The following is a 10,867-nucleotide window of genomic DNA, read 5'->3' on the forward strand; positions in this document are numbered from 1 at the left end:
TCTCTGTTGTCCATTTACTGAGTTCAGATCAGTTTGTGTCCACCGAGTCAAATCAGAGCTATAAATTAATCATACATTTTATTTATAAAAGTGAGTCAGAGAAACTTAACCAAATTGTATGAATTACACTGATGTTAATTATTTATACATGTGTACATTGTTTCTAGTCAGAGGAAAACCTTATTTTGCATTAATATTTAATAAGTTATTTACCATTTTGTTTACTATAAATATATTTTTTACATCAATAATACAGTTAAATTTAGAAAATCTCATTTTTCTTCTGTTCTTCTATTCTTATAGCAGCGCGCCACTCTGTGGTGAACTGTGTGAATTACACTTTTACAAATGTATAATATATATTATTTAAAAAAAAAACATTATTTATTATACTGTGCTGCTATTTCTTTTTCTCCATAAATATTATATTTAAATAAAAATCTAATCAACTGAACTCCTGTGGTGAACTGTATGAATTACACTGCTGCTAATATTTTTACATCTTTAATTCTAGTCGGAGGAAAAAATAAAAAGCGTTCAATTATTTTGCATTGATTTAATATTTATTAAATTATTAAGGGTCCCGTTCTTCATGATCCCATGTTTAAAACTTTAGTTGGTGTGTAATGTTTTTGTTAGAGTATAAATAATATCTCTAAAATTCCAAAGTTCAATGCCAAGCGAGATATTTTATTTAACAAAAGTCGCCTACAACGAACGACCCAGGGGCAAGGAACTCGACCGGAAGTTGAAGTCGGGTGGGGGCTGCCATTTTTTAGCAGAACTTCACTTGCGTTAGCATTCCCATTGACTCCCATTCATTTTGGCGTCACTTTGACAGCGAATAACTTTACATCTGAGGCGTTTAAAGACTCCGTTTGTCCATTATTTATTTCTAAAGATATACGACAATGTATAAAGGGCTCCATTACCTTATATGTTACATTATGGCCCCGTATAAACAGTTTTTGTAAAAAATAGGCTAACGATTGCATCATAACCACTCTTCTCTCTGTCGCATTACCGTACAGACAGGTGGAGAAGCTCGTAGGCAATTAACTTAATATGGCGTACTGGCGTTACATTTTAAAATACTATACAGAATAATTAATCAGAATACTTACTCCTGCTCACTCACGCCAAAGAACTCCCCGCTCAAGCTCGCCGTCTCTGCAAGATTAACGATGGCAGTTTGCACGCACAGCTACTAGAAGATTTACATCTGTCAGACAGGTTCCTGACGTCATCAAGCTTCGTTTGAGTCTGCGCGTCAGAAACGGAAGTGCTAAAAAACGCTAAAAATGGGCTTCACTTGTCTCAATTGAGTTCCAATGGGGTCGCTGTGTCCATTTCTTTTATGCGAACGACGTGTCTGGACTACATCCCTCTAGTTCCTGCAGGAATGACGTCACTAAAACAGTTTTTTGATTAACTTCCGCCCACAGGGAGCGTGGTGTTGTTGCTCTTCGACGGAGAAGAGAAAGAGCCACGTTTGTGTTTGTCGCCATGTTGTTGAAACGCTGTTATTTTCATCTCGGAGTCCAATCATCTTTGTTTGGGCTTCCCAGGGATTCGCACAAAGATTATTCTTGAAAGATGGAGCAATTCCCTCTTTGTCTGGAGAAGGCGTTGTTTATGGACCACAACTGGTAAGTGTATTTTATTATTTAAGTTTTTAAAACTCCACGCCATAGCGCAGGGCAAATCGCGTTGTAGCTGAAGGGCAACGCTGAACCCAGCGGCAAGCGCCGCTCATACCGCGTCCTGTGTGAAAGGCCCAGAAGAGCTGCGTTTGTGTTTGCCATGTCGTTGAAACGCTGTTATTTTCATCTCTGAGTCCAATCATCTTTGTTTGGGCTTCCCAGGAACGCTCTACTTGGAGATTAATGGTTACAATTCATGTTTACTCGGTTCCGGAAAATTATAATCCACATGTAAAACTGTGCAGCAGATTTAGCTGAGGACAGCGAGCTTTCCTCAATCAGTTAATGCCGGATTCGCACAAAGATTATTCTTGAAAGATGGAGCAGTTCCCTCTTTGTCTGGAGAAGGTGTTGTTTATGGACCACAACCGGTAAGTGTATTTTATTATTTAAGTTGGTGCGTTTAACAGTTTCTGTAACTTACTACACAAAGGGCAATGCTGTTTAGCTTTGTTAACTAGATGTTGCAAAAAAAAAAAACGAATGCTATTTTCATGCACATCTCGTCAGTAAAACGCTCCTGCATTTTGAGTTTCATCGCCCTCCTGTGGTCAATTGTGTGAATTACATGACTGTGGTTTATTTCTACAGACATTTCTTGTATAAAATTTCATGTATAAAGTTTTATTTCACTCCCATTACTTGTTTTATTGCTTAATTTGGTGGTACTCTTGAGTTGATTATAATCATCTGTGAATTTTCATCCACGCTCTATTTGAATGTTCACTGTTTTTACGATTAAGGAAAATACTTTTATTTTGAAGATATTTTCGCACCCCCATGTATTAAATTATTTTCTTTTGATTTACTATTAAATATCTTGTTCATTCAATTATTCAAATTACTAATTGTATTAAGTATTATTTATATTAATAAGTAATTTATATTACATCCGTTTAAATTTCGAGTTTACACGCCCTTGTGTGATGAAGTGTAGGAATAACATTAATCCAGTTAATTCCTGACAATATGACTCAAGCCACAGCCAAAAGTTGTTTTGCAACAATTTAAATACATTTGTAAAGTGATTATTCTGTGCAGTTTCAAAAAAATTTAAAATCCCCCCTTTTGTGAACAAATGGAAAATGTATTAAAAAAGGCGAGTTAACTGAACTTGAACGCCCTGCTGTGGTGAACTTTGTGATGATCCTGTTTAGCCCAAAAATAAGTAAATAATTATTACAAAATAATATTTAACTAAATATAATAACATTAATCTGGCAAATTCCTTTTTTCTTCCTTTTTTTTTAATTTGAGTCTGATCGCCCTCCTGTGGTGAACTGTGTGAATTACACTCTGCTGACACTGCACTACCACGGCTATATCCTCAATATAAATTATTTTCTATTATTCAGAATGTATTAATTTAAAAATATGTTTGTCTTTTTTTTTTACACTGTCTAACGATAAAAATAAAAAATGAAATAAAATGTGGAAAAATAAATGATAACCTCTTATAAAAATATAATAAACACGGAAGTGCAACGGTAAAAACGCACACTTGCCGTAAACTATTCCTGTTTTAATAATTATAATTTTAATAATTTTAACTATATAATAATATATAGTTTTAATAATTTTTAATAATTATGAATTTACTTGTTTTGCGGCTCGTCCCTCATTCCTCCTGCTGCACTGGAAGAACCTGAGGAGTTAAAGTGCAACATTACACTGTGTGTGTTTCTAATCAGACTCACCTGAACACATCTTAATGATGTGCTTTTAATCGTCACAATCCTGTATTATGTCTGAAACTTTTAGATAGATTAAAAATTTCTTGCCAGGTAAATTTCTCATGAGCGGATTTATGATTCAATAGTCTCTAGAACATCCCATCAGTTCAGACATCATTCATATTATGTATATCATCATCAAATATTTATTTAACTGTATGGACATGCTGTCAGTTTCTATGCAACACATTTCCCCTTGCACGTTTCTGTGTCTATACATTATGTTGCATGTGCTTTAGGCATTTCTATTTATTTTTATACACTTTAATTTTTATTCCTGCTGAATTTAATGTGCATTATCTTTTATTCATGCTGAGATCGGCACGCTTAGAAGTACAACTAGCAGTTTCAGTAAAATTAAGATTAGGTTGGAAAAGATCAAATTAATTTTTATGATTTCTTTTTCATGTACTGTATATCAATAGCTTATTTCTGTGTTGCAAAATAAGGTGGGTATTATGTGCAGCTCTCGTTTGCATCTCAATTTCTCTACATGCATGATAAAAATGACCATGTTTTTTTATATACAGTATATTTTGTGTGTGCTTTAGGCATTTTTATATAAAATAAATAAATATATATGTATATATGTGTATATATTAAAGCTGCAACTAACGATAATTTTTTCTGTCGACTAATCTAACGATTATTTTTATTACAATAAATAATCTAATGTTCTTTTTTTTAATTAGCTAATGAATCCTTTGGATAACTTTACAAAAAATATATAAGTACAACTTCTTATATAATATTTCAGCCTTTATTCATTTTCAACCTATGTGGTTGAAGTTTTTACAGTATAAAATAATAGAGGCAAAGAAAATTATTTTACTATGGTAAATATGAGCTTATGATAGCGTTTATAATTAAACCACAGTAGCCATAAATTTACAGTTGTCTGAGACGTCATGAAATGTTCTTTAGCATCACAAACCATAAAATGTAGTCAGGGTTCTGCTATGGTTTAGCATGGTTTCCAGAGATCTGGAGCTGGTGGTTTGTGACTGTTGTCTCGCGGTGCGCTGTCTTTTAAGGGCCCGTTCACATATCACTTCTTTTGCGCGCTCAAGTTTGTTATTTCCAATGTAGGCGCGCGATAAGCGCGCTCATAATGGAACCGCCGCGGTGCGACGCGCACGTTTTTTCCAGACTGAAAAAAATAATCAACGTCGATTTTTGGTTGTAAAGGTCCGTATCGGTCGTCGATCAAAATTTGGTCAGAACATCAGAACGTTTATTAGTGGAAAATAAAGCATCGATTCAACGTCGAAATCACGTTGACACATCAACCGACACAGCCGACACATCTGATAGAAATCATAACGTCGGATCTATGTTGAAACTTGATCAGAGGCATTGGAGATCTGCGAGTGCACTCTCAGAGAAAGAAAAAGAGGAACTAAATGTATTTTTCTTCATTATTTCATATAGCCTCATGGGTTGAAGTTTTTACATGTAGACATGTTTTACATGTAATTTTTTACTATGTATATATTGTATGTATGTATAGATTATGTATGTGTATTTTGTATTTATATATTATGTATGTATAATGTATGTATATATTGTATGTAAATATTATGTATATATGTATTATGTATGTATGTATTATGTATGTAGTATGTATGTATGTATGTATGTGTATTTTGTATGTATATATTATGTATGTATGTATGTATGTATGTATTATGTATATGTATATATATTTTATGTATATATTATGTATTATGTATGTATGTATGTATTATGTATGCATGTGTATATATCATGTACGTATATATATATATATATATATATATATATATATATATATATATATATATATATATATATTGTATGTAAATATTATGTAGGGCTGTGCAAAAAATCGAATGCAATTTTCATGCACATCTCATCAGTAAAGACGCTCCTTTAATTAGAAGTATATCTCCAGCACGTGTGTTCAGATCAGGGTTGCCAGGTTTTCACAACAAATCCTGCCCTGTTGCTTCTCAAAACTAGTCCAAAACTAATCCCGATTCCAGGAGGTTCCCAGATTTAAAAAAAATGCTTCCCGGGGTTAAAATAGAAGTTTTTTTTTTGGCATGGTTGTTTTGGTAAAATTAGCATTTTAGGAGTTAAATATCACGTTATTGGTATTGTCGCTTAAACCCGCGGACATGAAAAACAACCACAGACTTGGCAACACTGGTTGGCATTTACTACACAGAGCCGTAGTCTACCAACAACTAACACAAAATCAACAAAGAATCGCCTGTGATTTTAAAATTGATTTTGTGTAGATTGTCAGTGAATTACGCCTCTGTGTAGTAAATGCCAACCAGTGTTGCCAAGTCTGTGGTTGTTTTTCATGTCCGCGGGTGCTATATCAATAGCTTATTTCTGTGTTGTAAGCTATATCAATAGCTTATTTCTGTGTTGCAAAATAAGGTGGGTATTATGTGCAGCTCTCGTTTGCATCTTAATTTCTCTACATGCATGATCAAAATTACCATGTTTTCTTGTATATACAGTATATTTTGCGTGTGCTTTAGGCATTTTTATATAAAATAAATAAATATATATGTATATATGTGTATATATTAAAGCTGCAACTAACGATAATTTTATCTGTCGACTAATCTAACGATTATTTTTATTACAATAAATAATCTAATGTTCTTTTTTTTAATTAGCTAATGAATCCTTTGGATAACTTTACAAAAAATATATAAGTACAACTTCTAATATAATATTTCAGCCTTTATTCATTTTCAACCTATGTGGTTGAAGTTTTTACAGTATAAAATAATAGAGGCAAAGAACATTATTTTACTATGGTAAATAAAAGCTTATGATAGCGTTTATAATTAAACCATGTATATGTATATGCCATGTATGTATGTAAGTATGTGTATGCATGTATATATCATGTATGTATGTATTTATTATGTATGCATGTATATATTTTGTATGTATATATCATCAATGTTTGTATGCATGTATATATCATGTATGTTTGTATGTATTTATGTATGCATGTATATATTTTGTATTATGTATGTGTATTTTGTATGTATTATGTATTATGTATGCATGTATATATCATGTTTTTGTATGTGTATATGTCATGTATTTATGTATGTGTATTTTGTATGTATGTATAATGTATGTGTATTTTGTATGTATGTATTATGTATGCATGTATATATTTTGTATGTATTATGTATGTGTATTTTGTATGTATGTATTATGTATGCATGTATATATTTTGTATGTATTATGTATGTGTATTTTGTATGTATGTATTATGTATGCATGTATATATTTTGTATGTATTATGTATGTGTATTTTGTATGTATTATGTACAATGTATGTATTATGTATGCATGTATATATCATGTTTTTGTATGTGTATATGTCATGTATTTTGTATGTATGTATTTATGTATGTGTATTTTGTATGTATGTATTATGTATGCATGTGTATTTTGTATGTATGATGTATGTGTATTTTGTATGTATTTATGTATTATGTATGTATATATTATGTATGTATTATGTATGCATGTATATTTTGTATGTATATATCATGTATGTTGTATGTATGTATTTATTTGTGTATATATAATGTATGTGTATTTTGTATGTATGTATTTTGTATGTATGAATCATGTATGTTTGTATGTATTTATGTATTATGTATGCATGTATATATCATGTATGTATAATGTGTGTATTATGTTTGTATGTTTTATGTATGCATGTATATACTTTGTATGTATGTATTATGTATGTTTTTTTTGTATTATGTACAATGTATGTATTATGTATGCATATATATCATGTATGTATGTATAATGTATGTGTATTTTGTATGTATGTATAATGTATGTGTATTTTGTATGTATTATGTATGCATGTATATATTTTGTATGTATTATGTATGTGTATTTTGTATGTATTATGTACAATGTATATATCAAGTATGTATGTATAATGTATGTGTATTTTGTATGTATGAATCATGTATGTTTGTATGTATTTATGTATTATGTATGTATATATTATGTATGTATTATGTATGCATGTATATTTTGTATGTATATATCATGTATGTTGTATGTATGTATGTATTATGTATGTATGTATTATTTGTGTATATATAATGTATGTGTATTTTGTATGTATGTATTTTGTATGTATGAATCATGTATGTTTGTATGTATTTATGTATTATGTATGTATGTATTATGTATGCATGTATATTTTGTATGTATATATCATGTATGTATTTATGTATGTGTATTTTGTATGTATGCATGTATGTATAATGTGTGTATTATGTTTGTATGTTTATGTATGCATGTATATACTTTGTATGTATGTATTATGTATGTTTTTTGTATTATGTACAATGTATGCATGTATGTATAATGTATGTATGTATAATGTATGTGTATTTTGTATGTATGTATTATGTATGCATGTATATATTTTGTATGTATTATGTATGTGTATTTTGTATGTATGTATTATGTATGCATGTATATATTTTGTATGTGTATTTTGTATGTATTATGTACAATGTATGTATTATGTATGCATGTATATATCATGTATTTTGTATGTATAATGTATGTATGTGTATTTTGTATGTATGTATTTATGTATCTGTATTTTGTATGTATGTATTATGTATGTATGTATGTATGTGTATTTTGTATGTATGTATATATTTTGTATGTATGTATATATGTATTATGTATGTTTTTATGTATGTGTATTTTGTATGTATGTATGCATGTATTTTGTATGTATGTATGCATGTATGTGTATTTTGTATGTATGTATGCATGTATGTGTATTTTGTATGTATGTATGCATGTATGTGTATTTTGTATGTATGTATTAATGTATGTGTATTTTGTATGTATGTATTAATGTATGTGTATTTTGTATGTATGTATTAATGTATTTATTATGTATGTATTTATGTATCTGTATTTTGTATGTATATATCATGTATGTATGTATGTGTATATATCATGTATTTATGTATGTGTATATGTCATGTATTTATGTATTTGTATGTATGTATTTATGTATCTGTATTTTGTATGTATGTATTTATGTATCTGTATTTTGTATGTATATATCATGTATGTATGTATGTGTATATATCATGTATTTTTGTATGTGTATATATCATGTATTTTTGTATGTGTATATGTCATGTATTTATGTATTTGTATGTATTTATGTATCTGTATTTTGTATGTATATATCATGTATGTATGTATGTGTATATATCATGTATTTTTGTATGTGTATATATCATGTATTTTTGTATGTGTATATGTCATGTATTTATGTATTTGTATGTATGTATTTATGTATCTGTATTTTGTATGTATGTATTTATGTATCTGTATTTTGTATGTATATATCATGTATGTATTATGTATGTTTGTATGTATTATGTATGTGTATTTTGTATGTATTTTGTATGTATTATGTATAATGTATATATCATGTATTTTTGTATGTGTATATATCATGTATTTTTGTATGTGTATATGTCATGTATTTTTGTATGTGCATATGTCATGTATTTATGTATGTGTATATGTCATGTATTTATGTATGTGTATTTTGTATGTATGTATTTATGTATCTGTATTTTGTATGTATATATCATGTATGTTTGTATGTATTATGTATGTGTATTTTGTATGTATTATGTATGTATTATGTATATATCATGTATTTTGTATGTGTATATATCATGTATTTTTGTATGTGTATATATCATGTATTTATGTATGTGTATATGTCATGTATTTATGTATGTGTATATGTCATGTATTTATGTATGTGTATTTTGTATGTATGTATTTATGTATCTGTATTTTGTATGTATATATCATGTATGTATTATGTATGTTTGTATGTATTATGTATGTGTATTTTGTATGTATGTATTTTGTATGTATTATGTATAATGTATGTATGCATGTATATATCATGTATTTTTGTATGTGTATATGTCATGTATTTATGTATGTATGCATGTATATATTTTGTATGTATTATGTATGTATTATGTGTATTTTGTATGTATATATCATGTATGTATGTATGTATGTGTATATATCATGTATTTTGTATGTATGTATGCATGTATGTGTATTTTGTATGTATGTATATATTATGTATGTGTATTTTGTATGTGTGTATTTTGTATGTATGAATCATGTATGTTGTATGTATATATTATGTATGCATGTATATTTTGTATGTATGTATGTATAATGTGTGTATTATGTTTGTATGTATTATGTATGCATGTATATATCATGTATTTATGTATGTGTATTTTGTATGTATTATGTATGTGTATTTTGTATGTATAATGTATGTATTTATTATGTATGTGTATTTTGTATGTATTATGTATGTGTATTTTGTATGTATAATGTATGTATTTATTATGTATGTATTTATGTATCTGTATTTTGTATGTATAATGTATGTATTATGTATGTATTTATTATGTATGTGTATTTTGTATGTATGTATTATGTATGTGTATTTTTGTATGTATGTATTATGTATGTGTATTTTGTATGTATATATCATGTATGTCTATTAGGTATGTATGTATAATGTATGTATTATGTATGTATTTATTATGTATGTATTTTGTATGCATGTATTTATGTATCTGTATTTTGTATGTATGTATTATGTATTTATTATGTATTTATGTATCTGTATTTTGTATGTATATATAATGTATTATGTATGTAAGTATTTTGTATGTATTATGTATGTGTATTTTGTATGCATGTATTTTGTATGTATTATGTATGTGTATTTTGTATGTATTTATTATGTATGTGTATTTTGGTATGTATATATTATGTATGTATTTATGTATCTGTATTTTGTATGTATTTATGTATCTGTATTTTGTATGTATATATCATGTATTATGTATGTGTATTTTGTATGTATGTGTATTTTGTATGTATGTATCTGTATTTTGTATGTATTTATGTGTATGTGTATTTTGTATGTATGTATAATGTATGTATTTATTATGTATGTATTTATGTATCTGTATTTTGTATGCATGTATTATGTATCTGTATTTTTGTATGTATAATGTATGTATTATGTATGCATGTATATATCATGTATTTTTTATGTGTATATGTCATGTTTTATGTATATGTATTTTGTATGTATGTATTATGTGATTTTTGTATGTATATATTATGTATGTAATTTATGTATCTGTATTTTGTATGTATTTATGTATCTGTATTTTGTAATGTATGTATTTATGTATCTGTATTTTGTATGTATGTATTATGTATTTATTATGTATTTATGTATCTGTATTTTGTATGTATTTATGTATCTGTATTTTGTATGTATGTATT

The sequence above is a fragment of the Carassius auratus genome, chromosome 29, assembly GCF_003368295.1.
Source record: "Carassius auratus strain Wakin chromosome 29, ASM336829v1, whole genome shotgun sequence".
In the NCBI taxonomy this organism is placed as follows: Eukaryota; Metazoa; Chordata; class Actinopteri; order Cypriniformes; family Cyprinidae; genus Carassius; species Carassius auratus.